The sequence below is a fragment of the Oncorhynchus mykiss genome, chromosome 15 (genome assembly GCF_057628025.1).
Source record: "Oncorhynchus mykiss isolate SJ-2025 chromosome 15, ASM5762802v1, whole genome shotgun sequence".
Taxonomy (NCBI): domain Eukaryota; kingdom Metazoa; phylum Chordata; class Actinopteri; order Salmoniformes; family Salmonidae; genus Oncorhynchus; species Oncorhynchus mykiss.
The window spans coordinates 34,129,027-34,155,641 of NC_143036.1; the positions used below are offsets into that span (position 1 = coordinate 34,129,027).

General features: G+C 43.1%; 1 pseudogene; it reads left to right on the forward strand.

Annotated features, from left to right (window-relative positions):
* The first annotated feature begins 17,949 nt into the window (after positions 1-17,949).
* Positions 17,950-26,615, forward strand: part of LOC149977443 (uncharacterized) — a 30,388-nt pseudogene continuing 21,722 nt past the window's right edge.

The window sequence follows — 26,615 nt, forward strand, 5'->3', positions numbered from 1 at the left end:
TTGATAATCTAATTGGTAAATATAGAGGTCAAGGCTCAAGGTGGGAGCAATGCATTGTGGGGGGGGGGGGGGGGGTGATGTGCAGGCCAGGAGTACAGGACAAGTGGCAGAATAATTTTCTTAAGATCGGAATAGTACAAGCTTTAATTGGTCTGACATGTAAGTAATGATAAAGGCTTGACAGTTCCTTAAAATTGTACGTAACAATTGCAAACTAGTAAGAGAACAGGAGCTGTACCTTGTCTCACTGGCAGAGAGAGACTATAGTCAGAGACAAACAGACTGCTAGAGTTCCAGTGTCCAGACAGAGGTTTTTCAGCCTAAGCGTAAACTAACTAAAGTTTCATTATGAGCTGAAGACTAATCTTTCGATTCATAACACTAACAGTTCACCACAGAGCAAGTCCATAGCATATGATCTGAGAACAGCTCGTGGGGTCTTAATAATGACTTTTCTTCACTTGAAAGGGGGGATTTGAATCTCAAAGGAAAACCCATCCAGCAGTTTCATGAAATGCATAGTTGATGAGGAGACAACCAGTGAGGCAAAGTCCTTTGACAGTTATTCAACGGTTATGGCTGCAGGGCAGGTAGTTCTGGGAAACGGAACTGTTATCTTGTCCTCCTCTCACTGGAGTTATCACCTAGGAGATAAGTTTAGCTACAGTAAATGTACGCACATCATTCTCCTTTCTTGCTGATCAGTCACTGTAACTGTCCCAGCAATGGAGAGAGAATGGAGCCCCCCCCCCATAGAGTCTTCACCGACAATGGAGAATTTTATTAAGCCCGCTCTTACCATGGGGGACGAGTGGAACTAACAGCAAGAGCATATAATTCAGTTCATAAAGGATGGCTACACCATATAATTGTTTGCCATCCAGGAACAATTCATATGGTTATGTTGTGTTTGAGTATTTAAAATAACTGGATGAGCAAGGGCTGTGAAAGGAAAAGCGGAAGGCAGATAGAGGTATAGAAGAGAAGATGGGATGGGACGGAAGATCAGGTAACAAAGTGTGAGTTGTGTAGGTTACTGTATGTCAATTTCAAACATGATCATTGATGAATCCGTGCAGTGCAGTATATCTTTGTTCTTCAGAGATTTACCCATTTTGAGCACTACAGTGGGGTGGAGAATTGTGGCCCATGTATTCCAGAGAAATACATATTGCATAGTATTCAGTAGAGACTGCTATCAGCCAACTTCTCTAACCCCTTTTCTGGCCTAAAAAGTACAGGTTCCGGTGTGGTCACTGTGAAATGTCTTTGGTCTTCAGAAATGTACAGATTTTGGGCACAGCAATGGGAAGATAATGGTGGCCCATATGTTCCAGACAAAAAAAGAGTCATCACCATGGACAGACAGAGCCCGGGAAATCAGATCAGTGCCAGGCTGTGGTCCCGTGCAATAACCCTAACCCTTAGTCTCCTGGGTGAACCATGGATCCACGCCCTCCTTCTCCCAACACGGTGTAATGGCTCCATCCGAACAGGTCGTTAACAGATGGTGACATTCAATACCCTCCTGATGTCCCTCTCAAAGCTGGGGACCTGACTTTGACTTAGTGTTGTTTATAAGTAGGCGCAACACCTGTCAAATGCAGGCCCTCAAGGGATGGGCATCTGTCTGGATATAAAAGTAATTTGACTTGGTCATTATACGAGAAAAAGAATGGGCCAGGCAAACGGAGACCTTGAAGTGATTTTAAGTCTTTCAGGTCTTTGTTTGTTGAAGACAAAGGGCATAATTTCTGGTGCGCTGTGGATCTTGTGATAATGTGAGGTGCATTATTTATCATTTAGAGAAGACACTCTCTCTGTGTTAAGTCCTTTTCCTGCCCTCGTCATTCTCACACAGAGACAGAAAGAAATAAGACAAAAAAAGGGAAAAGAAAGAGAGAGGCGTGAGTGGGGTACAGAGGTAGTTTATTTAAATGTTCCTGCTGAAGGAGTTAGAGGACCCTTGGCCATCTCACAGTCCTGTCTCTGTGTGCCCTGAGGGACACAGACGCCACCATCTGTGCTCTGTCACTCCAGTCACCCCTTTGTTTGCTCCAAGAAATAAAGGCTACCATTCGTTCCACTCCTTTCATTACATACTGATTTCCTTCTGCCCAAGTTGGACTATTTAGCTCACTTGTCCTTCGTGCGCTGCCGTGGGTGTTCCAAAATTATAATTGAACGTGTGAAATGATCCAAAGGTCATTCACGTAGGCTTTTTGTTCTTTTTACAGATTACCGCTTGACATGTTGTTTTGTTTTTCGATTGAGGACGGGTTCTGAAGTGTAGGTTATGAAAAATTCCATTGCGGCTTTAAGAAATCTATTCACAAATGTGTAATGGATTCAATAACACATCAAACAACTACAGAAGGATGCCTTTTCAGACAGCTTCCTTTTGGAATCTTTTTTTTTATGTGTTTAAAACAAGTCCTGGTCACCTACCCACCTTCCCTGTCAGAGACTAGGAAAAGGGATTAGAGAAAATGACCCCAACTGGGACCAGTGTGACACTGTATTCTCTCACAAAACATACTACAATAATACTGAAAGTGTGTGAGACAAACTCTCCCAATTACAAACATACACGATGAAATCCCTGCAGCATCATTGCTCCAGAGTTCCAGCACACAGAGCAAAGAAGATGACGCTTCTGTGTTATTATAACTCCGTCTTTATGCCGTATATGTATATCGCATGACCAGTATAACAGAGACCATATGGTAATCGTGATCGAGGCCCAGAGGGCATTGGTCTAAAGCAGTGCAATTTATAGGGCCATTTGGTACACAGACATGGAGACTGGACCTGCTTTAAATCTATCTCAGGCAGCTTGCAGTAGCAGAATGGGCTAATGAAGCAGCAGGACTCAGGCTGCCTGGGGTCAAAATGCACAAGCAGTTCAGACGGCTCCACTACTGCAAAGAGCTGGGGATTCAACCATGTATGCAAGCCAAATGACACCCTATTCCCAACATAGAGCAATACTTTTGACCAGAGCCCTATGGACCCTGGTCAAAAGTAGTGTACTATATAGGGAATAAGTTGCCATTTGGGACTCTGTCCAGACTTTTCTGACCAACCAGGACCCTTTGAACATACAGCCCCTCTCCAACGGGACCCTGCTTCATACTGTAGTATGGGGCCAACAGGGCCTTCTGAACAACCATGGCCCTCGGGGCACACAACCCCGTCTTCTCCACAGGACCCCACTATTCATAGCAAGAATACTGCATGCCTACGGCCAACAGGACATATACTGGACAAAAACATGGAATTGCAAAATATGCCCTATATGGGTGGGAATAAGGCACTGGCCAAGGGCTCTAGCCAAAAGTATATGGAGATTAGGGGTGCCATATTGGACATCTTTCCCTATTTCTCTTGCTGCATAGCAGGACTATCCCACAGGATTGAGAGGGGTAAAATCCCCCTGCTTGCCTCCTATTCCCCTGATGCATTGAGTACAGTAGTAGCATGTATATTGGTGCCATGCCCCGAAAGGAGACAAGCCAAGAGGAAGAGATGGGAGAGAGTTAGCCTGAGGCGATATGGAAGGTTTTAGTTGGCATCCTAAAATAACCTTTTAAAATGCGAGCAACCTCAGACCTCACAGGGGCAAGCTACTCACTCGCTTCGGGATGGAAGCGCTTATCTATTCAGCAAAAACACCTCAGTCTGCCAAAAATACTGCACTAAGCAGAGCTAGGGACTAGAGAAAGGTCACAGACAACCATATGTAAAATCCAACCCGTCTGCCTCCCTCCCATACTGCTCACACCCTGTGTGTGCCCTGTGTAATATCGAATGCGATATTAAACAACTTAAAAAGATAAATGCAATTTCAGGGGGTATAAGCAATCAATTTTCCAATGAAATAACGGGGATCTTGTGAACTGTTATTGCTTTCATATCATTTGGTAGGATATATTCATAAACAGCCCACTGGCACAAACTGTACTGGCGTGCTCAGCAGAAAATATGTGACAGATAAATGAATCAAAGCGTGGATGGTGCTACAAGGACACCACCTCAACATTGCAACTTCAAAGATGGCTGCCTTGTAGAAGACGCTGAGTTAGGAAAGACAAGCCATAATGTTACTATTATTATTAATCTACTATATTATTGGTTTATATACCAATAACACACATCACATTTTATAAAAATTCCCACTGAGGCACTCTTTGTCATTCAGTTTGTCCTTTGATGATAAGAACACATTCGACAATAGAAGTAACCCACTGGGCACAAACGCCAGTTCAATATCTAGCTTTAATTGACATTTGGATGTCACGACTTCCGCCGGAGTCGGTCTCTCTCCTTGTTCGAGCGGCGTTCGGCAGTCGCCGTCACCGGCCTTCTAGTCATCACCGATCCACTTTTCATTTTCCATTTGTTTTGTCTTTGTTTTCTACACACCTGGTTTCAATTCCCCCATTACATGTTAATTATTTAACCCTCAGTGCTTTTTTTGTTGTTTTTTGTTGTCTTTTTTGTTGTCTTTTTTTTTTGTTGCCGGGTTTTGTTATTTCGGCCCGTTTATTTCGTGGTACCAGTATTTTTCCCGCACCATAGTATTGTGTTTATACTGGTGTTATCTTGTATTAAATACCTTGTCCACGCATCTCAGCTCTCCTGCACCTGACTCCTTTCACCAGTTACCCACAGCCTTGACATTGGTTGAGTTTTCAACTAACGTGAAATCAACACAACATGTCACCATGTTATTGGATTTAGGTGAATAGTTGGGTGAAAAAAATATGAAATTCCATTAAGTTGATGACTTCTTGCAAATCTAATCAGTTTTCCACGCTGATTCAATGTCATCACATATATTTTTGTGGGGTGGAAATTACATGGAAACAACGTTGATTCAAACAGTTTCTGCCCAGTGAGAATTGGCTATAGCGACACTGCCAAGCTATGCCATGTTGACTATGGGTATAATACTGTATGATTCTGTTTTTACTGGGTTGTTGTCACGTTCTGACCTCTATTTCTGTTTTGTATTTATTTAGTATGGTCAGGGCGTGAGTTGGGTGGGCAGTCTATGTTTGTTTTTCTATGTTTTGGGGCATTTCTATGTTTTCGGCCTAGTATGGTTCTCAATCAGAGGCAGGTGTCATTAGTTGTCTCTGATTGAGAATCATACTTAGGTAGCCTGGGTTGCACTGTTTGTTTGTGGGTGATTGTCTATGTTAGTGGCTTGTGTCAGCACAGGTCTCATTTTGTAGCTTCACGGTCGTATTTGGTTTATTGTTTTCGTTACTCTTTTGCATAGTGTTCAGTCTTTCTTTATTAAAGATTCACCATGGACACTTACCACGCCGCATATTGGTCCTCTGATCCTTCTCGCCTCTCCTCTTCAGACGAAGAGGAGGACGATCGTGACAGAATCACCCACCAACCAAGGACCAAGCGGCGTGGTAGAAAACAGCGACGACAGCAGCAGCAGCAGCGGCAGCAACAACAACAGCGGCCGGCTTCACAGGACTACACAACTTGGGAGGAGATAGACAGATGGGCCATCGACCCAGGGAGAGTGCCGGAGCCCGCCTGGGATTCGATGGAGCAGTGCAAGGAAGGTTACAGGAGAATGAGGTTGGCGAAGGCAGCACGGCAGTGCGACAGGTACGAGAGACAGCCCCAAATTTTTTTTGGGGGGGGGCACACGAGGGGTGGAGCTAAGCCAGGTAGCAGACCTGCGCTCACCCCTCGTGCTTATTATAAGCAGCGCGATACTGGGCAGGCACCGTGTTATGCGGTTAAGCGCACGGTGTCGCCAGTACGTGTCCATAGCCCGGTGCGCTATAGGACAGCCCCCCGAGAGTGTCATGCGAGTACGGGCATCGAGCCAGGGCGTATGGTGCCTGCTCAGCGGGTCTGGTCGCCGGTACGCAGTTTTGGCCCAGGGTATCCTGCGCCGGCTCTGCGTGCTGTGTCTCCGGGGCGCTGGGAGGGTGCAGTGCGTCCTCTGCCCGCGCTCCGCTCGTACCGGGCGACTGTGGGAATGGAGCCGAAGGGAGAGGTGCGTGTAGTAAGCACTAGATCTCCCGTGCTTACCCACAGCCCGGTTCAACCTGTGCCTGCACTCTGGACGGTCCGGGCTAGAGTGGTTATCCAGCCTGGGGAAGTGGTGCCAAGGTTGCGCACCAGAGCTCCAGTGCTCCCCCACAGCCCGGTCTTTCAGGTGCCTCCTCTTAACCCCAAGCCTCCTGAAGGTCTTCCCAGCCTGGTGGTTCCTGTGGCAGCCCCACGCACCAGGCTGTCTCTCTGTCTCCTCCCTGCAGGTGGTCCCGTCTGTCCGGCGCCGCTGCCGGAGTCTCCCGCCTGTCCGGCGCCGCTGCCGGAGTCTCCCGCCTGTCCGGCGCCGCTGCCGGAGTCTCCCGCCTGTCCGGCGCCGCTGCCGGAGTCTCCCGCCTGTCCGGCGCCGCTGCCGGAGTCTCCCGCCTGTCCGGCGCCGCTGCCGGAGTCTCCCGCCTGTCCGGCGCCGCTGCCGGAGTCTCCCGCCTGTCCGGCGCCGCTGCCGGAGTCTCCCGCCTGTCCGGCGCCGCTGCCGGAGCCTCCCGCCTGTCCGGCGCCGCTGCCGGAGCCTCCCGCCTGTCCGGCGCCGCTGCCGGAGCCTCCCGCCTGTCCGGCGCCGCTGCCGGAGCCTCCCGCCTGTCCGGCGCCGCTGCCGGAGCCTCCCGCCTGTCCGGCGCCTCTGCCGGAGCCTCCCGCCTGTCCGGCGCCTCTGCCGGAGCCTCCCGCCTGTCCGGCGCCTCTGCCGGAGCCTCCCGCCTGTCCGGCGCCTCTGCCGGAGCCTCCCGCCTGTCCGGCGCCTCTGCCGGAGCCTCCCGCCTGTCCGGCGCCTCTGCCGGAGCCTCCCGCCTGTCCGGCGCCTCTGCCGGAGCCTCCCGCCTGTCCGGCGCCGCTGCCGGAGCCTCCCGCCTGTCCGGCGCCGCTGCCGGAGCCCCTCTGCCCAGAGCGGCTGTCTCTCTGTCCCGAGCAGCTGTCTCTCTGTCCCGAGCAGCTGTCTCTCTGTCCCGAGCAGCTGTCTCTCTGTCCCGAGCAGCTGTCTCTCTGTCCCGAGCAGCGGTCCCTCTGTCCCGAGCTGCCCCTCTGTCCAGTGGGGTCATTGAGAGGGGTGGTCATGCTGAGAAAGCCACGGAGGCGGACAATAAGGCGGACTAAGACAATGATGAGGTGGGGTCCGCGTCCCGCGCCAGAGCCGCCACCGCGGACAGACGCCCACCCAGACCCTCCCCTATAGGTCAAGGTTTTGCGGCCGGAGTCCGCACCTTTGGGGGGGGGTACTGTCACGTTCTGACCTCTATTTCTGTTTTGTATTTATTTAGTATGGTCAGGGCGTGAGTTGGGTGGGCAGTCTATGTTTGTTTTTCTATGTTTTGGGGCATTTCTATGTTTTCGGCCTAGTATGGTTCTCAATCAGAGGCAGGTGTCATTAGTTGTCTCTGATTGAGAATCATACTTAGGTAGCCTGGGTTGCACTGTTTGTTTGTGGGTGATTGTCTATGTTAGTGGCTTGTGTCAGCACAGGTCTCATTTTGTAGCTTCACGGTCGTATTTGGTTTATTGTTTTCGTTACTCTTTTGCATAGTGTTCAGTCTTTCTTTATTAAAGATTCACCATGGACACTTACCACGCCGCATATTGGTCCTCTGATCCTTCTCGCCTCTCCTCTTCAGACGAAGAGGAGGACGATCGTGACAGTTGTACTGTAATTGCTATTGTTTTACATTTTGTATAGATAATACAAATACTATTAACACTGGCTGGGATGATGCCCTGCTCAGTTTAATACATGGATTAAGTTTTTCAAATCAATCTGGACTTCATTTCAGCACATTTGGGTAGGAATGAAGAGAATTACACTGTTTTGAAGACTAGATCACAAAATCACAGATCCGGAATACAGATTTTAAACTCCACTATTTAATTACAATATTCATTTTTTATTTTACCTTTATTTAACTAAGCAAGTCAGTTAAGAACAAATTCTTCTTTTCATTGTCGGCCTAGGAACAGTGGGTTTAACTGCCTTGTTCAGAGGTAGATCTCCTTAAAGATCAAATCCCGTTAATGGGATTGATTTGACAACATCCGGTGAAATGGCAGAGTGCCAAATTCAAATTAAATTATTAGAAATATTTCACTTTCATACAGTCACAAGGGCAATACACCGAATTAAAGCTTTACTTCTTGTTAATCCAGCCACCGTGTAAGATTTCAAAAAGGCTTTACGGCAAAAGCAAACCATGCTATTATCTGAGGACAGCACCCCATCAAACAAACACAGACAAAACATAAAACTCAAAAATAACGTTATAATTCATGCCTTACCTTTGAAGAGCTTCCTCTGTTGGCACTCCAATATGTCCCATAAACATCACAAATGGTCCGTCGTTAAACAAATTCCGTCGTTATATCCCCAAAATGTCAATTTATTTGGCGCGTTCGCCCGACATGACTATCTAATAAGTTACCTGTAAACTTTGTCCAAACATTTCAAACAACTTTCCTAATCCAACTTTAGGTATTTTTTTACGTAAATAATCAATGAAATTGAAGACGGGATAAACTTTGTTCAATAGCGGATAAAAACAAAGTGGAGCGAGCTTTCAGGTTGTGCGCCCCAACCACAAGAGTACACTTGGCTATCCACCCAGATAGGAAAGGGCTACTTCTTCATTACTCAAAGGAATAACATCAAACAATTTCTAAAGACTGACATCTAGTGGAAGCAATTGGAACTGCAACCAAGTGCCTAAGAAATCTACATCCACATAGAAACCTATTGAAAACACTGTCACCTCAAAAATTTAAAAATGTCTTCGGGGTTTCGCCTGCCAAATAAGTTATGTTATATTCACAGACATTATTCAAACAGTTTTAGAAACTTCAGTGTGTTTTCTATCCAAATCTACTAATAATATGCATATCCTAGCTTCTGTGCCTGAGTAGCAGGCAGTTTACTTTGGGCACGCTTTTCATCCGGACGTGAAAATACCACCCCCTAGCCTAGAAAGGTTTTAACTTTGTTTAATAAAATTATACTTAAAAATTGTAGGTCATCAGACAATAAACTTGAAAGGCAGAATGTCATGATAACACTACAAGAAAATAGAGACAAAAGATGACCAAAAATAAACAACACTCAAGGAACCTCGATAGAGTTTTTTTCTAGTTAGCAGTAGGAGCGGTTGCAGGGCATTGAAACGATGAGATTTGCACATCACAGTATAAGAAAATAAACTCCCCATCTGTGGACTTCTAAAAAATGAGATAGCGATTGTACAACTGTAATCTGATGCATAGAGAGGGCAGCTTTCTGTGTAATCAATCTCCAAAAGGCTTTTAATGAAATCAATAAGAGAAAAGCCATTGATTTCCTCCATAGTATAGTGCCATTTTTAGATATCAGTCAGAGTGCCAAAACTCATGGTTGGACCGAAAACTTCCATCCACCAATATAGGTTAATTGCATATTGAATAAAGCAGACCCATTTGTTAAATGCCACACTTTCTTTCAGTGGCCATTAGGCCTAGGGAGCCATGCAGGCTGGCACAGCTAGAATCATTTGAGAAATGAGTAGTGATTTCAGCACCTGTGAAGCCACCAATTTCTCCCTAGCCCAGATATATTATACCAATCTGGTTCTCTAAAAATAAACATGGGGAAAGTTCTGGTTGTATCTACAGTGCCTTCAGAAAGTATTCACACCCCTTGACTTTAACAGCCTGAATTTAAAATTGATTAAAATTTAGATTTTTTTGTCACTGGCCTGCACACAAAACCCCATAAAAAAACATTGTTGCAAAAGGTACATCTGAAATGTCTTGAGTCAACTATTATTCAACCCCTTTGTTATGGTAATTTTAAATACATTCAGGAGTAAAAATGTGCTTAGCAAGTTACTTGAGATGCATGGACTCACTCTGTGTACAATAATAGTGTTTAACATGATCTTTGAATGATGACCTGATCTCTGTACCCCACACATACAATTATCTGTAAGGTCCCTCATTAGAGCAGAGAGTTTCAAACAAAGATTCAACCACAAAGACCAGGGAGGTTTTCCAATGCGTGGTAAATAAGGGCACCTATTGGTAAATGGGTAAAAATGAAATAAGCAGACATTCAATATCCCTTTGAGCATGATTATTTTGGATGATGTATCAATACACCCAATCACTACAAAGATGCAGGCGTCCTTCTAACTCAGTTACCGGAGAGGAAGGAAGCCGCTCAGGACATTCACCATGAGGTCAATTGTGACTTTAAAACAGTTACAGCATTTAATGGCTGTGACAGGAGAAACTGAGGATGGATCCACAACATTGTACTTCCTCCACAATACTAAAGTAATTTACAGATTGAAAAGAAGGAAGCCTACAATAAGGCACTAAAGTAAAACTGATAAAATGTGGCAAGAAAATAAACGTTATGTCTTGAAAACAATACATTATGTTTTTGGCAAATCCAACACAACATACCACTGAGTACCACTCTTCATATTTTCAACAATGGTGGTGGCTGCATCATTTTATGGGTATGCTTGTCATCAGCAAGGACTAGGTAGTTTGAATAGAGCTAAGTACATGCCAAATCGTAGAGGAAAACCTGGTTCAGTCTGATTTCCAACAGACACAGGGAGACAAATTCACCTTTCAGCAGGACAATAACCTAAAACACTGGAGTTGCTTACCAAGAAGACATTCAATGTCCTGAGTGGCCTAGTTACAGTTTTGACTTAAATCGGCTTGAAAACCCATGGCAAGACTTGAAAATGGCTGTCTAGCAATGATCAACAACCAACTTGACAGAGGTTGAAGAATATTGTACAATCCAGGTGTACCCAGAAAAACACAGCTGTAATCGCTGCCAAAGTTGATACTAACATGTATTCATGGGTTGAATAGTTATCTAATCAATATATTTTCAGATTTTTTTTCAGATTTTCTTTCAAACAAACATTAAAACAATTCTTCCATTTTGATATTGCAGCGTATTTTGTGAAAATCTTTGACAGAAAATTACAAATCAATTTTATTCCCACTTTGTAACACAACAAAATGTGGAAAAAGTAAAGGGGTATGAATACTTTCTGAAGGCACTGAACTATATGCAAAATCAGGTGAATTCGGCCATTTGTATGCTATATATGTATCATATTTTAAATGTGCATGTTAAATGAATCAGGGATCGACTGTAATATTTAATGCATTTGTCATTCATTGACAATAAAATGTAGTAGTCAGAATTAAATTCTGGTGGTGGGGTATTAACTTTCCCTACTGATTTATTTTGCTGCCCACTTAGAAGCACATCAGAGTGATTGAATAGGCACATATGAGAACATACTATGTTCATAGAAATTACATTAAATGACAAGCACATGTCAGCATCTTTATTCAAGGAGTCTTTATTTGTCTACAGCACTGCCTCTCCCCTGCCCACCTTGGTTGTCTCTGTAGACAAGGTGGAGGTGGCTTATGTTTGGAGATGACACGTTAATCTAACAGATCTGACAGAACGTTGACATTTTTATAAACTTGGATTTAACGCTCCTGGCAGATCTGTGGTGTTTTATTTCTCTGTTGAAAAGCCAATGAAATATGAAACACACGTGTTAACATGTCAGGTGCTTCCATGCCAGGTGACAGGTCGGTGCTCAGCTCACCTGACACTGACACACAGCAGTCATGTCAAGTATAGTTTTCCATTGGGTGTAACTCATTCTTCTCAAGTCTGTGTCATCCATTTACTTGTCTTATCGACTGTGACTGAGGCCCAAATGGAACCCTTTTCCCTTAGGGCCCTGGTCAAAAGTAGTTTGCTATAAAGGGCATAGGGTACCATTTGGGACACAGACTCAGTCAGTGTCATCCATTTCCTTGTCTTGTCGTCACTCCAACTACACAACAGTGTCTCTGAGCAGTAATCTGTTGGGAGCAGAAGCGTTGGGCAGATGCCTTTACACAATGTTCTTGTAGAATACTCAGAGGAGAATCTTGTTCATGTTAATAAAGCCACCAAAGAAATGTGCTACAGATAGATGCCTCCAGGTTATTTGCTTTGGTTTGTTTCTCCTTTCATTTCTCTATCTTTGTTTTTATTTTACTTCTTTAGTTTAAAATCCATGGGGAGTTTTGTCCATATTGTGTATAGGGACTGATTTTCAAAAACTCTGTTGTGATGTTTCTACAAGGAGAATGACACCCCCTCTTTCTCTGAGTTCGACTGAGCCTCACACTTCTGAAAGAGCTTTCAAAGACCAACATCTACAATACATGAGAAGTGGTAACTCGACAGCTCGAAACAAGAATAAAAAGCTATAATGAGGAGTATTTTTTATTTTCTTATATAGGAGTAAATAAATAAAGGCCTAGTTCACTAATTTTAAATTCACAAACATTTTGATTTATTTAGGGGGTTCTGCAACACCCTCAACACTCCTACTCCCCGCGGCTATGCACGGAGGGAGAGACAACTGCAAACCACAAGGTCTCTAAGTCTAGACAGACACTCTACATGTCAATGATACGGCCTGGAGGCAAACCCTCAATCCTCCTTAATCTTCCATGTCAAACGGAGAGCGAGACGAAACAGACTGGTATCATTTGACTGCTGTGCTGCTGCATACTGCCGCATCCTCCCGCCGTAATCCTTATCAGCCGCTGATCCTCACACTGATGTTACCCCCCTAATGGCTGCATCTCAAATGGTGCGCTATTCCTTATTTACTGTATCTCACTACGTTTGACCAGAGTCATATGGGCCTCTGGTCAAAGGAAGTGCACTACATAGGGAATAGGGTACCATTTGGGACACATACAGTGTCTGCCTTCACTTTACTTCCTGTGCTGTTTCACAGTGCTAATGCATGTTCTTTGGTTTAGTTTACACAGCTCACTCTGGCCTCTCAGAGTGTACTCGCCCTCTCCCCCTTCCTAATCTGAGAAACATGATTCCTATCTGATCTTCACCAAAGAGCCACTTAAACAGCCCCACACTGGGCAGGCCGTGAGTAGGTAGACACCAGTGCTGCACCCTTTCCCTTTATATTGCACTACTTTTCAACAGGGTCATATGGGTCCTGGTCAAAGTAGTACACTACAAAGGGGATAGGCTGCCATTTGTGATGCATATCATCTAGGCAACAGAGGAGGCATTTTAGTGGTAAAAATAGTGGTAAAAATGATTGTAATTTGAAATGCCTTTTTACAAGAGCACTCTACTCTTGGTGCCAATGGAAGTGGAACATAATAATTAATGTATATCAGCCATGGGCATGCATGTGTGATTACATTATAACACACACTGATATACAACCACATAGGCTACACACACATTTGAGTACAAATATGTTGAATGGTATTGAATGGCGTCTTGAATGGTGTGCGGACACTTCCCTGTCAATGAGTCCCTGTCATTTTTATTCCATACATTCAAAATTCTGAGTTCACATGTGACATTTCTGGAACATCCATGTGTTTTTGGAAGACTTCAAATGTGATGATTTTTCACACAAAGTTTCATGTGTGGATTTTCCCATGTGAAATCATGTGAAACCATTTGTTATTGGATCACATAAAATGTGATGATATTTCACATTAGGTTTCCCATGTGGATGTCCACGTGATCACATAAACGTTCACATTTTCACTTGAATATTTTTCACACGCAGTGCCCTGCAAGCAAAAATGTGTTGTTACGATACACACCTGGGATTTGAACTCACAAAATCTCAGTTATTGTATTACAGATCTCAGTTCTTGTATATCCGCCGGTGGGGATGGCTGCCGTTTTACAGGTTTCTAACCAACTGTGCTATTTTGTTAGTTTTTTCGAATCGTTTGTAACTTGTTTTTGAACGTAATTTATACATAATTTTGCTCTTACCCGTCTCTTATGACCGAAAATACTCACCTCTAACTTCTTTAACGAGTCCGACGCAAAGGATATACTGCTTTCTCGGGAACGGGCACAATCCCTGTCAATTGCGTGAAGAAAGGATGGAGAAAAAGGGGGTTGGAGGTGGGGCTGCCTTCTGAGAATTCGTAGGCGAGTGTGTAAACATCCACTACCATCCGTTCTATTGGCCAACATACAATCATTGGAAAACAAAATGGATGATTTTTGGTCAAGACTATCCTACCAACGGAACATTAACCTCTCTAGGCTAGGTGAGACGCTAACGTCTCACCAGGCCAACATCCGGTGAAACTGCAGAGAGCTAACATTCTAAATACACCATTTGTTATAGTAAACATTCTTGTAAATACATGTATCTTATATCATTTAAAAGATGAACGTCTTATTAATCCATCCTGAGTCAGATTTCAAAAAGCTGTTACTGCGAAAGCAAACATGCTATTTTCTGAGGACGGTGCCATGCACACACAAGTATTAATAGCATTTTCAAACCAAGCATTAGCGTCATGAAAGTCAGAAATAACAATGAAATAAATCGCTTACCATTGAAGATCTTCCTCTGGTGACAATGCCAAGTGTCCTAACTACACAGTGAATGTTCGTTTTGTTTGATAAAATACATTTTTATAGACTAACGCAAAACATTTGTAAACTGCTTGCGTCTAGATTTCCATCTCATTCAACTTTGGACAATGCGTTCGTGGTAATTACACACACTAAACAAACATTTATCCAGTCGTGGTTGGTTTCATTGCAATCCTCTGGTTGTTACTAACACAACCATACTTGATGGTTCTTTTCCCAGGACGTATTGACCGAAACAAACCGATTTGAAGACACCAATCAATGACATCATTGCGCACCAATGATAGGACCGATCTATCGTTGATTGACTGTATTTTGGCCCATTGACCACTGATCATCTTGAAACCTAGCTTGGAAGATAGCCAATGAGCTGAGGTAAACAGCAATATGTAATGGCTATACGTTTGAAAATAGATAGATGGATACAGCGAGACCGAGTTGCTTCAGGAAGATGAATCTTTCAGGGAAGCTAGTTTTGACTCCCAGGCGGAAGACATGTTTCTGCATGGCGAGGATGCCATGCTGGATTGGTAAATTATAATGCTAATGTCATTGTTTGAAATTAATAATATCAAATATTATTCATTTGATATTTTTTTTTAAGATTTTCTTATTTTATTTGCAATATATAAAATATCATCTGTAATGACATTAGCTATACTGTGTGTGTGTGTGTGTGTGTATTTGTGTGTGTATGTATTTTTTAAATGTATTTTACATAAACATGGAATGGAACAGCCCTTCACCACTTCACCATAGTGATTATGTTCCCTGTCCTATATATATATATATATATATATATATATATATACAGTGCCTTGCGAAAGTATTCGGCCCCCTGGAACTTTGCGACCTTTTGCCACATTTCAGGCTTCAAACATAAAGATATAAAACTGTACTTTTTTGTGAAGAATCAACAACAAGTGGGACACAATCATGAAGTGGAACGACATTTATTGGATATTTCAAACTTTTTTAACAAATCAAAAACTGAAAAATTGGGCGTGCAAAATTATTCAGCCCCCTTAAGTTAATACTTTGTAGCGCCACCTTTTGCTGCGATTACAGCTGTAAGTCGCTTGGGGTATGTCTCTATCAGTTTTGCACATAGAGAGACTGACATTTTTTCCCATTCCTCCTTGCAAAACAGCTCGAGCTCAGTGAGGTTGGATGGAGAGCATTTGTGAACAGCAGTTTTTAGTTCTTTCCACAGATTCTCGATTGGATTCAGGTCTGGACTTTGACTTGGCCATTCTAACACCTGGATATGTTTATTTTTGAACCATTCCATTGTAGATTTTGCTTTATGTTTTGGATCATTGTCTTGTTGGAAGACAAATCTCCGTCCCAGTCTCAGGTCTTTTGCAGACTTTTGGCTCCATCCATCTTCCCATCAATTTTAACCATCTTCCCTGTCCCTGCTGAAGAAAAGCAGGCCCAAACCATGATGCTGCCACCACCATGTTTGACAGTGGGGATGGTGTGTTCAGCTGTGTTGCTTTTACGCCAAACATAACGTTTTGCATTGTTGCCAAAAAGTTCAATTTTGGTTTCATCTGACCAGAGCACCTTCTTCCACATGTTTGGTGTGTCTCCCAGGTGGCTTGTGGCAAACTTTAAACAACACTTTTTATGGATATCTTTAAGAAATGACTTTCTTCTTGCCACTCTTCCATAAAGGCCAGATTTGTGCAATATACGACTGATTGTTGTCCTATGGACAGAGTCTCCCACCTCAGCTGTAGATCTCTGCAGTTCATCCAGAGTGATCATGGGCCTCTTGGCTGCATCTCTGATCAGTGTTCTCCTTGTATGAGCTGAAAGTTTAGAGGGACGGCCAGGTCTTGGTAGATTTGCAGTGGTCTGATACTCCTTCCATTTCAATATTACCGCTTGCACAGTGCTCCTTGGGATGTTTAAAGCTTGGGAAATCTTTTTGTATCCAAATCCGGCTTTAAACTTCTTCACAACAGTATCTCGGACCTGCCTGGTGTGTTCCTTGTTCTTCATAATGCTCTCTGCGCTTTTAACGGACCTCTGAGACTATCACAGTGCAGGTGCATTTATACGGAGACTTGATTACACACAGGTGGATTGTATTTATCATCATTAGTCATTTAGGTCAACATTGGATCATTCAGAGATCCTCACTGAACTTCTGGAGAGAGTTTGCTGCACTGAAAGTAAAGGGGCTGAATAATTTTGCACGCCCAATTTTTCAGTTTTTGATTTGTTAAAAAAGTTTGAAATATCCAATAAATGTCGTTCCACTTCATGATTGTGTCCCACTTGTTGTTGATTCTTCACAAAAAAATACAGTTTTATATCTTTATGTTTGAAGCCTGAAATGTGGCAAAAGGTCGCAAAGTTCCAGGGGGCCGAATACTTTCGCAAGGCACTGTATATATATATATATATATATATATATATATATATATATATATATATATATGTATATATGTTTATTTTACCTGTTGATACAGGGCTCATACGTGAAAGTAATGTTACTGATTTTTTAAATCTTTCACAGTGGCAGTGATTATGATTATGAGCCGCCAATGTCTAGGTGTCCATCTCCCTCTGAAGCTGGTTCATCCAGCCGGACCCCCGCTGTCTCCGGCTCCACACCTACCCGGCCATCTAGAGATGTGAAGTCAGTGACAAAGAAGCGGAGGTGGGGAAGAGAGAAACCTGGAGACAGAAGGTCAGAGGGTCATTGGCACTCTGTGTTAGAAGATGATGTGGAACCAAATCCACCAGTTTTTAGACCCCAAAGGCAGCCAGGACCTCAACTAGACATGACTGCAAAGTACAGCCCCCTTCAACTTTTTTAACTGTTTTTTACCTTGTCAGTTGTTGATTCCCTGGTGTTGAACACCAAAAAGTACGGGGCTAAGAAGCAGGCAGGAAAGAAAGAGGCATGGAAGACCATTTCCATGTCAGACCTTTTCTGCTACTTTTCAATGGTCATTTACATGGGGCTGGTGAAGTTGAAAACTCTAAGGGACTACTGGAAAACGTCAGCTCTCTATCAACTGCCTTTCCCCATGACTGTCATGTCTTGTAAAAGGTTTCTGACTATCTCACGGGCGCTTCACATCAGTGACCCAGAAATTGATGAAGGAGAATGACAAGAAGAGAGGCACACCAAGGTTTGATAGGTGGTGCAAAATCAAACCTCTCTACCCCAACATCGTTGAGGCCTGCAAGACCTATCTTCAGCCCTGTCCATCCATGAGAGGATGGTAGCCTCAAAGGCCAGAATCAGCCTCAAACAAGACATGCGTAACAAACCAACCAAATGGGTTTACAAACGGTTTGTTTTGGCTGATTCTGTGTGTGCCTACACTTGCAAATGTTTTGTTTATGAGGGGCAAAACAGTTTTGCTACCGGTAATGGACTGAGTTATGATTCCGCTATGGAGTTATTGGATTCTCAACTGCTAGGGAAGGGCTACAAACTGTTTGTGGACAACTTCTACATAAGCCCTACCCTGTTTACAGAGCTGAGGAAGCGGGATGTGTGGGCTTGTGGCAGCATTCGGACCAACAGAGTGGGCTTTCCAAAGACAAAGGTGAAGGACATGCCTAAGCGGGTTGAGCGGGGTACCATGCGATGGATCCATGAAGATGGCCTGCTCTTTGTGAAGTGGATGGATACCAGACAGGTTGTCATGTGCTCCAGTATCCACAAGTCCTTCAGTGATCACGTCGTCAGGCGTATGAAGGACGGTGCCGGGGCATGGACCACAAAAAATGTCCCCATTCCAGCTGCTGTGAAGGACTACAACAAGAGCATGGGAGGTGTGGACCTGTCAGATGCGCTGATAGGATACTACAATGTTCTCCAGACATGTTTCTATCATTTCATTGACATTGTTGTGGTGAATTCCTTCATCCTCCAGAAGGAACTGGCCAAGAGCTATGGACAGCCCCCATCTCACAGCTAGCCTTCAGGGAGCTGCTCATTCAGGAGCTTGCTAGCTACAGCAAGTCCACTGCAGCACCTTCTGTCCCTTCTGCTCCAACCAGTGGTGTTCACCTGCCCAGATTCATCTCTGCATGCATGAATGTGCCTCAGGGCAAAAAGGGCACTGTAGGGAGACATCGTTGTGCCCTTTGTCACAGGAAATGCCCCATCACCTGCACCACCTGTTCAGTAAGCCTTTGCTTTACAGCAGAAAGAGACTGCTATGGGCCAAAGCACCAGTAGCACAATATTGTGTAGAGGACTGAGGATCTTCACAATATTGTAAATAGAAAATATGTAAACAGTTACCCTTGTTAATTGTTTGTTCTATTATTATTATTATTATTATTATTATCTGTATTTTTTATATATATATGTTTTTATATATTATTTTTTTTGGGGGGGGGAGGTGTTAGAATAGCATTAATGTATTTTGTATATAGTTATTTCCTCCGAGATGTATCACTGTACCAATTCGGCAACTTGGGTACATTTGGGTACATTTGTGTGGGACACCTGGGTGACTTCATGCTCAATGTCATGTAGCTTGCTCATTTTTGAAGTTATCTGTTCAAAACTTTGCTCAGCCATTGTTGCCATCTTATGTTCTTCATTCAAATCATCCCCAGCATCCTATCTGTATGTTTGGCTGTTATTGGTCATTTGAAAGATGATGCAGCAACAATTAAAAACAGAAAAGGTATGTTTATTTCCTTGTATTTTCTTCTACCAGATCTATTGTGTTTTATTCGCCTACATTCAATTCACATTTCCACAAAGTTCAGAGAGTGTTTCCTTTCAAATGATACCAATAATATGCATATCTTGCCACTGTGCCTGAGCTACAGGCAGTTAGATTAGGGTATGTCTTTAGGCGGAAATTGAGAAGAAGGGGGGGTACCCCAAAGAAGTTAAAAACGGTAATATCTTATGTTTTACCTGGCTGAACGACGACATAAACAATATAGAGCTGGCAGGATTTCCCATGCATCGGCAGGACAGACAAGCTACGTCTGGTAAGACAAGGGACGGGGGTGTGAGTCTATTTGTCAATAACAGTTGGTGTACGATGTCTAATATTAAAGAAGTCTCGAGGTATTGCTCGCCTGAGGTAGAGTACCTTATGATAAGCTGTAGACCACACAATCTACCAAGAGAGTTCTCATCTATATTACTCGTAGTCGTCTATTTACCACCACAAACCGATGCTGGCATGAAGACCGCACTCAACGAGCTGTATATCGCCATAAGCAAACAAGAAAATGCTCATCCAGAAGCGGCGCTCTTGGTGGGAGGGAACTTTAATGCAGGCAAACTTATATCTGTTATACCTAGTTTCTACCAGCATGTCACATGTGCAACTAGAGGAAAAACACTCTAGATCACCTTTACTCCACACACAGAGATGCATATACAGCTCTCCCTTGCCCTCCATTTGGCAAATCTGACCATAATTCTATCCTTCTGATTCCTGCTTACAAGCAAAAACTAAAGCAGGAAGTACCAGTGACTTGCTCAATATGGAAGGGGTCAGATGACATGGATGTTATGCTACAGGACTGTTTTACTAGCACAGACTGGAATATGTTCCGGGAATCATCCAATGTCATTGAGGAGTATACCACCTCAGTCATCGGCTTCATCAATAACTGCATCTATGACATTGTCCTCACAGTGACTGTACGTACATATCCCAACCAGAAGCCATGGATTACAGTCAACATCCGCATTGAGCTAAAGGCTAGAACTCCTGCTTTCAAGGAGCGGGACACTAATCCAGATGCTTATTATAAATCCCGCTATGCCCTCAGACAAACCATCAAACAGGCAAAGTGTCAATACAGGATTAAGATTGTCGCTCGTTGGATGTGGCAGGGCATGAAAACCATTACGGACTACAAAGGGAAACCTAGCAGTGAGCTGCCCAGTGATGCGAGCCTACCAGACATGCTAAATGCCCTTTATGCTCTCTTCGAGGCAAACAACACTGAAGCATGCATGAGATCACCAGCTGTTCTGGACGACTGTGTGAGAACTCTCTTGGTAGCCGATGTGAGCAAGACCTTTTACCAGGTCAACATTCACAAAGCCGTGGGGCAAGACAAATTACCAGGATGTGCACTTAAAGCATGTGCTAACCAACTGGCAAGTGTCTTCACTGACATTTTCAACCTCTCCCTGACCGAGTCTATAATACCTACATGTTTCATGCAGACCACAATAGTCTCTGTGCCCAAGGAAGCGAAGGAAACCTTCCTAAATGATTACCGCTCTATAGCACTCACATTGGTAGCCATAAAGTGTATTGAAAGGCTGGTCATGGCTCACATCAACAACATCATCCCGGTTGCCATAGACCTACTCCAATTTGTATACCGCCCCAACAGATCCAAAGGTGACACAATCTCAATCACACTCCACACTGCCCTTTCCCACCTGAACAAAAGGAACACCTATGTGAGAATGCTGTTCATTGACTACAGCTCAGCTCAGCTCAACTCAAAAGTGCCCACAAAGCTGATCACTAAGCTAAGGACCCTGGGATTAAACACCTCCTTCTGTAACTGGATCCTGGATTTCTTGATGGGCCTCCCCCAGGTGGTAAGGGTAGGCAACAACACGTCTGCCACGCTGATCCTCAATACTGGGGCCCCTCAAGGCTGCGTGCTTAGTCTCCTCCTGTACTATCTGTTCCCCCATGAATGTGTGGCCAAACACGACTCCAACACCATCTTTAAGTTTGCTGACGACACAACAGGCCTGATTACCGACAATGATGATACAGCCTATAGGAGGGAAGCCAGAGACCTGGCAGGTTGGTGCCAGGACAACAATCTCTCCCTCATTGTGAACAAGAAAAATTAGCTGATTGTGGACTACAGGAAAAGGTGGGCTGAAACAGCCCCATTAACATCAACTGGGCTGTAGTGGAGCAGGTCGAGAGTTTCAAGTTCCTTGGTGTCCACATCCACATCAAACTGTCATGGTCCAAAAACACCAAGACAGTTGTGAAGAGGGCATGCCAACACCTTTTCCCCTCAGGAGACTGAAAAGATTTGGCATGCGTCCACAGATCCTCAAAAAGTTCTACAGCTGCACCTTCGAGAGCATGGTTGCACCACCGCCTGGTATGGTAACTTCTCGGCATCTGACCGTAAGGCGCTATGGAGGATAGTGCGTACGGCCCAGTACATCACTAGGGCCAAGCTTCCTGCCATCCAGGACCTATATATAAGGCGGTGTCAGAGGAAAGCCCAAAACATTGTCAAAGACTCCAGTCACCCAAGTCATAAACTGTTCTCTCTGCTACCACATGGCAAGCGGTACAAGAGCGCCAAGTCTAGGACCAAAAGGCTCCTTATCAGCTTCTACCCACAAGCCATAAGACTGCTGAACAATTAATCAACTGTTCACCCGGACTGTTTACATTGATCACCCCTCCATTTGTTATTGCACTGCTGCTACTCACTGTTTATTATCTATGCATAGCCACTTTACCCCTACCTACATGTACAAATTACCTCAACTAACCTGTACCCCCGCACATTGACTCGGTACCCCCTGTATATAGCCTCGTTATTGTTATTTTATTGTGTTACTTTCTATTATTTTGACTTTAGTTTATTTGGTAAATAAAAAACTCTTTCTTGAACTGCATTGTTGGGTAAGGGCTTGTAAGCATTTCACGGTATTGTCTACACTTGTTGTTTTCGGCGCATGTGACAAATAAAGTTTGATTTGATTTATGGCATTTTGCTCTTCCCGCTACACCACCATGTATATGTCAATAACTGATTTCACCAGTATTCTTACACTTTTGACTTGAAATTTGTAGTTTCACATGTCAAACTTTCACAGGTGAAAATTTAATTTGCGGTACAAATGGAAATCTAAACTTGGATATCTATCTCTCACATGTGGAATAACTTTTTCACATGTGAAAAACTTTGTTGAAATGTTGCATTCCCCTGTCTCATTTATGTCACATGCTATCATGTTTTCACATGTGTAATTTCATGTTATCACATGTTGTTTTTACATGTTGTCACATGTTATCACATTAACTTCACATACAATAACATGTAATTCCATGTGATCACAAATCATTTGCTTGGAAAGACTAGATAACTGGAATGTGTATTTTCCCATTCCTTGCCCAGTGAAGTCAAACACTTGATTTACCTGTATTGTATATTTAAGTGATAATGCCCTCAAAGCCGGTGTTTTGAGGATATATTGGCATGGTTGTATGTTAGGCCCGAGACAAAGTCAATATATCCTCCAAACAAATTGTGAAAATTATGATAATGCCCTTTTTAGTGTAAGAGCTGTTTGTAAAAAAACACCTGAAATTTCACTCTTTTTTGGTGGGATGTAGTTTTGTCATCACCAGGCGATAATTATTTCATTTATTTTTATTTTATTTAACCTTTATTTAACTAGGCAAGTCAGTTAAAGACCCAACAGAGACTTCTTTTTTTATCTCAATAGAAAATCCTTTCTGGGTAACTCAAGCAAGAATGTTGCTTGAACTGTGAGCGGGGAGGGGAAAACTGAAAACTTGCTTTTATTGATAGAGAGGTTTGCTTCTTATTGTTCTATCAACTAACCTTTTTAACCGGTTTCTCCTCTCTGGGGAGGTTCCCATTGCTTGGACAGCAGCCATGGTTCGTCCATTATTTAACCTCTTAAAGGAGGAGATCAAGCTGATCTTAACAGTTCTATTTTGCCAAGTTTATCAAGTGTTGGAAAAACTTGTCAATAATCAACTGACTGGATTTCTTGATGTCTATAGTATTCTCTCGGGTATGCAATCTGGTTTCTGCTTAGGTTATGGATGTGTCACTGCTACCTTAAAGGTCCTCAATGATGTCACCATTGCCCATGATTCTAAGCAATGTTATGCTGCAATTTCTATTGACTTGTCCAAAGCTTTTGATACAGTAGACCATTCCTTTCTTGTGGGCCGGCTAAGGAGTATTGGTGTCTCTGAGGTGTCATTGGCCTGGTTTGCTAACTACCTCTCTCAAAGAGTGCAGTATATAAAATCAGAAAATCTGCTATCTCAGCCACTGCCTGTCACAAAGGGAGTACCCCAAGGCTTGATCCTAGGCCCAACTCTCTTCTCAATTTACATCAAAAACATATCTCAGGCAGTAGAAAGCTTTCTCATCCATTTATATGCAGATGATACAGTCTTATACTCAGCTGGCCCCTCCCCAGATTTTGTTTAAAATGCTCTACAGCAAAGCTTTGTTAGTGTCCAACAAGCTTTCTCTAACCTTGTTCTGAACACCTCCAAAACAAATGTAATGTGGTTTGGTAAGAAGACTGCCCCTCTCCACACAGGTATGATTACTACCTTTGAGGGTTTAGAGGTAGTTCACCTCATATACGTACTTGGGAGTACGGCTCGATTTTGCACTGTCCTTTTCTCAGCACATATCAAAGCTGCAGGATAAAGTTAAATCTATACTTGGTTTCCTCTATCGCAGGTATTCTCAAATTGGGGTACCTGCAATGCTGTCAGGGGTACCCCCCCCCCAAAAAAAATGTATTTTAGTTATTCTTAAAAATAAAAATAAAACAATTTCAAACAGTCCGTTTATATTTTGCAACGGGGATATACATTTGGATGAGTTTTTTTTTCTCACCCGAGTAGCCTCGTTTCACTGCCAAAAATAAAATTAAACCATCTAGTGTTCAGCAAAATAACAACACAATGTAAAATACAGGTAGACTAGTCAAAAAATTAACATCCAATCACATTAACCCAATTCTCTAATAGCTGCTGCACATGTTGGTACCTGTACTGATGGCACAAAAGCTGTGACAGAGAGACATAGTGGAGTGGTAACGCGTGTGGAAGCAATTGCTTCCGACGCCACTTGGGTACACTGCAGCATCCACCGAGAGGCTCTTGCTATCAAGGGAAAGCCTGGCAGCTTGAAAAACATTTTGGACACTACAAGTGAAAAGGGTTAACTTTGTTAAAGCAAGGCCCCTGAACTTTCGTGTATTTTCTGCACTAATCAATGATATGGGCAGTGACCATGTAACGCTTTTACAACATACAGAAGTGCGCTAGTTATCAAGGGGCAAAGTATTGACAGTTTTTTTTTTAATTGAGAAACGAGATTAAAATGTTCTCTACTGACCATAATTTTCACTTGTCTGACCGCTTGCATTTCTCACACGACTGGCCTATCTCGGTGAATTTTTTTCTCGCCTGAATGATCTGAATCTAGGATTACAGGGACTCTCCACAACTATACTCAATGTGCGGGACAAAATTGAGGCAATGATTAAGAAGTTGGATCACAGGTGTTTCCATCATTCTATGATTTTTTGTGTGCAAATGAACTGAAGCTTACGGACAATGTCAAATGTGATATAGCGAAGCCCCTATGTGAGTTGGGTGCGCAATAACAAAGGTACTTTCCCGAAATGGATGACACAAACAACTGGATTCATTATCCCTTTCATACCCTGCCTCAAGTCCACTTACCGATATCTGAACAAGAGAGCCCCATTAAATTGCAACAAGCGGTTCTGTGAAAATGTATTTTAATCAGAAGCCACTGACAGATTTCTGGATTGGGCTGCGCTCAGAGTATCCTGCAAATCGCACTGTTAAGACACTGATGCCCTTAACAACCACGTACCGATGTGAGAGTGGATTTTTGGCCCTCACTACCATGAAAACTAAATACAGGCACAGACTGTGTGTGGAAAATTATTTAAGACTGAGACTCTCTCCAATACAACCCAACATTGCAGAGTTATGTGATTCCTTTCAAGCACACCCTTCTCATTAACCTGTGGTGAGTTATTCAGATGGTTAATAAGTAAAGAGCAAAATTATTGTTTATTATTATATTATTATTTGTGCCCTGGTCCTATAAGAGCTCTTTGCCACTTCCCACGAGCCAGGTTGTGACAAAAACTCACAGTCATTCTTATGTTTAATTAATTAATGTACAACACAACATTTGAGAGTGCAGTGACCCTGGTGCTAGAGGGGGTACGCCGCTGGAGGTTGAATGTTTGAAGGGGTGTGGGACTATAAAAAGTTTTGGAACCACTGCTTTACCGTAATCGCTCCTCTTTCACCCCAGCTGCCAAACTTACTCTGATTCAGATGACCATCGTACCCATGCTAGATTACAGAAACATCATTTATAGATCGGCAGATAAGTGTGCTCTCGAGCGGCTAGATGTTCTTTACCATTCGGCCAACAGATATGCCACAAATGCTCCTTGTAGGACACATCACTGCACTCTCTACTCCTCTGTAAACTAGTCATCTCTGTATACCCATCACAAGACTCACTGGTTGATGCTTATTTATAAAACCCTCTTAGGCCTCAGTCCCCCCTATCTGAGGTATCTGCTGCAGCCCTCATCCACCACATACAACACCTGTTCTGCCAGTCACATTCTGTAAAACATTCTTCAGGATCAGTGTCCCGTCCATGGGACGGTTGACCTAACGTAGGCTAAAGCAATTAGCATGAGGATTTAAGTAACAAGAACATTTCCCAGGACATAAACATATCTGATATAGGCAGAACGCTTAAATTCTTGTTAATCTAACTGGATTGTCCAATTTAAAGTAGCTATTACAGTGAAAGAATAGCATGCTATTGTTTGAGGAGAGTGCACAACTTTGAACATGAAAAGTTATTAATAAAACAAATTAGGCACATTTGGGCAGTCTTGATAAAACATTTTGAACAGAAATGCAATGGTTCATTGGATCAGTCTAAAATGTTGTACATACATACACTGATACCATCCAGTGGCCAAAATCTAAATTGCACCTGTGCTGTAATAACACATTATGGCCTTTCTCTTGTATTTCAAAGATGCTGGTACAAAAAAAAAGAATGCTTGCTTTTTTTTCTTTGTATTTACCAGAGATATTGTGTTATATTCTCCTACATTCCATTCACATTTCCACAAACTTCAAAGTATGTCCTTTGACATGGTACCAATAAAATGCATATCCTTGATTCAGGGCCTGAGCTACTAGCAGTTAGATTTGGGTACGTCATTTTCGGTGAAAACGTAAAAAAAAAGGGACGGATCCTTAAGCGTTTCCATTGTGCAGCA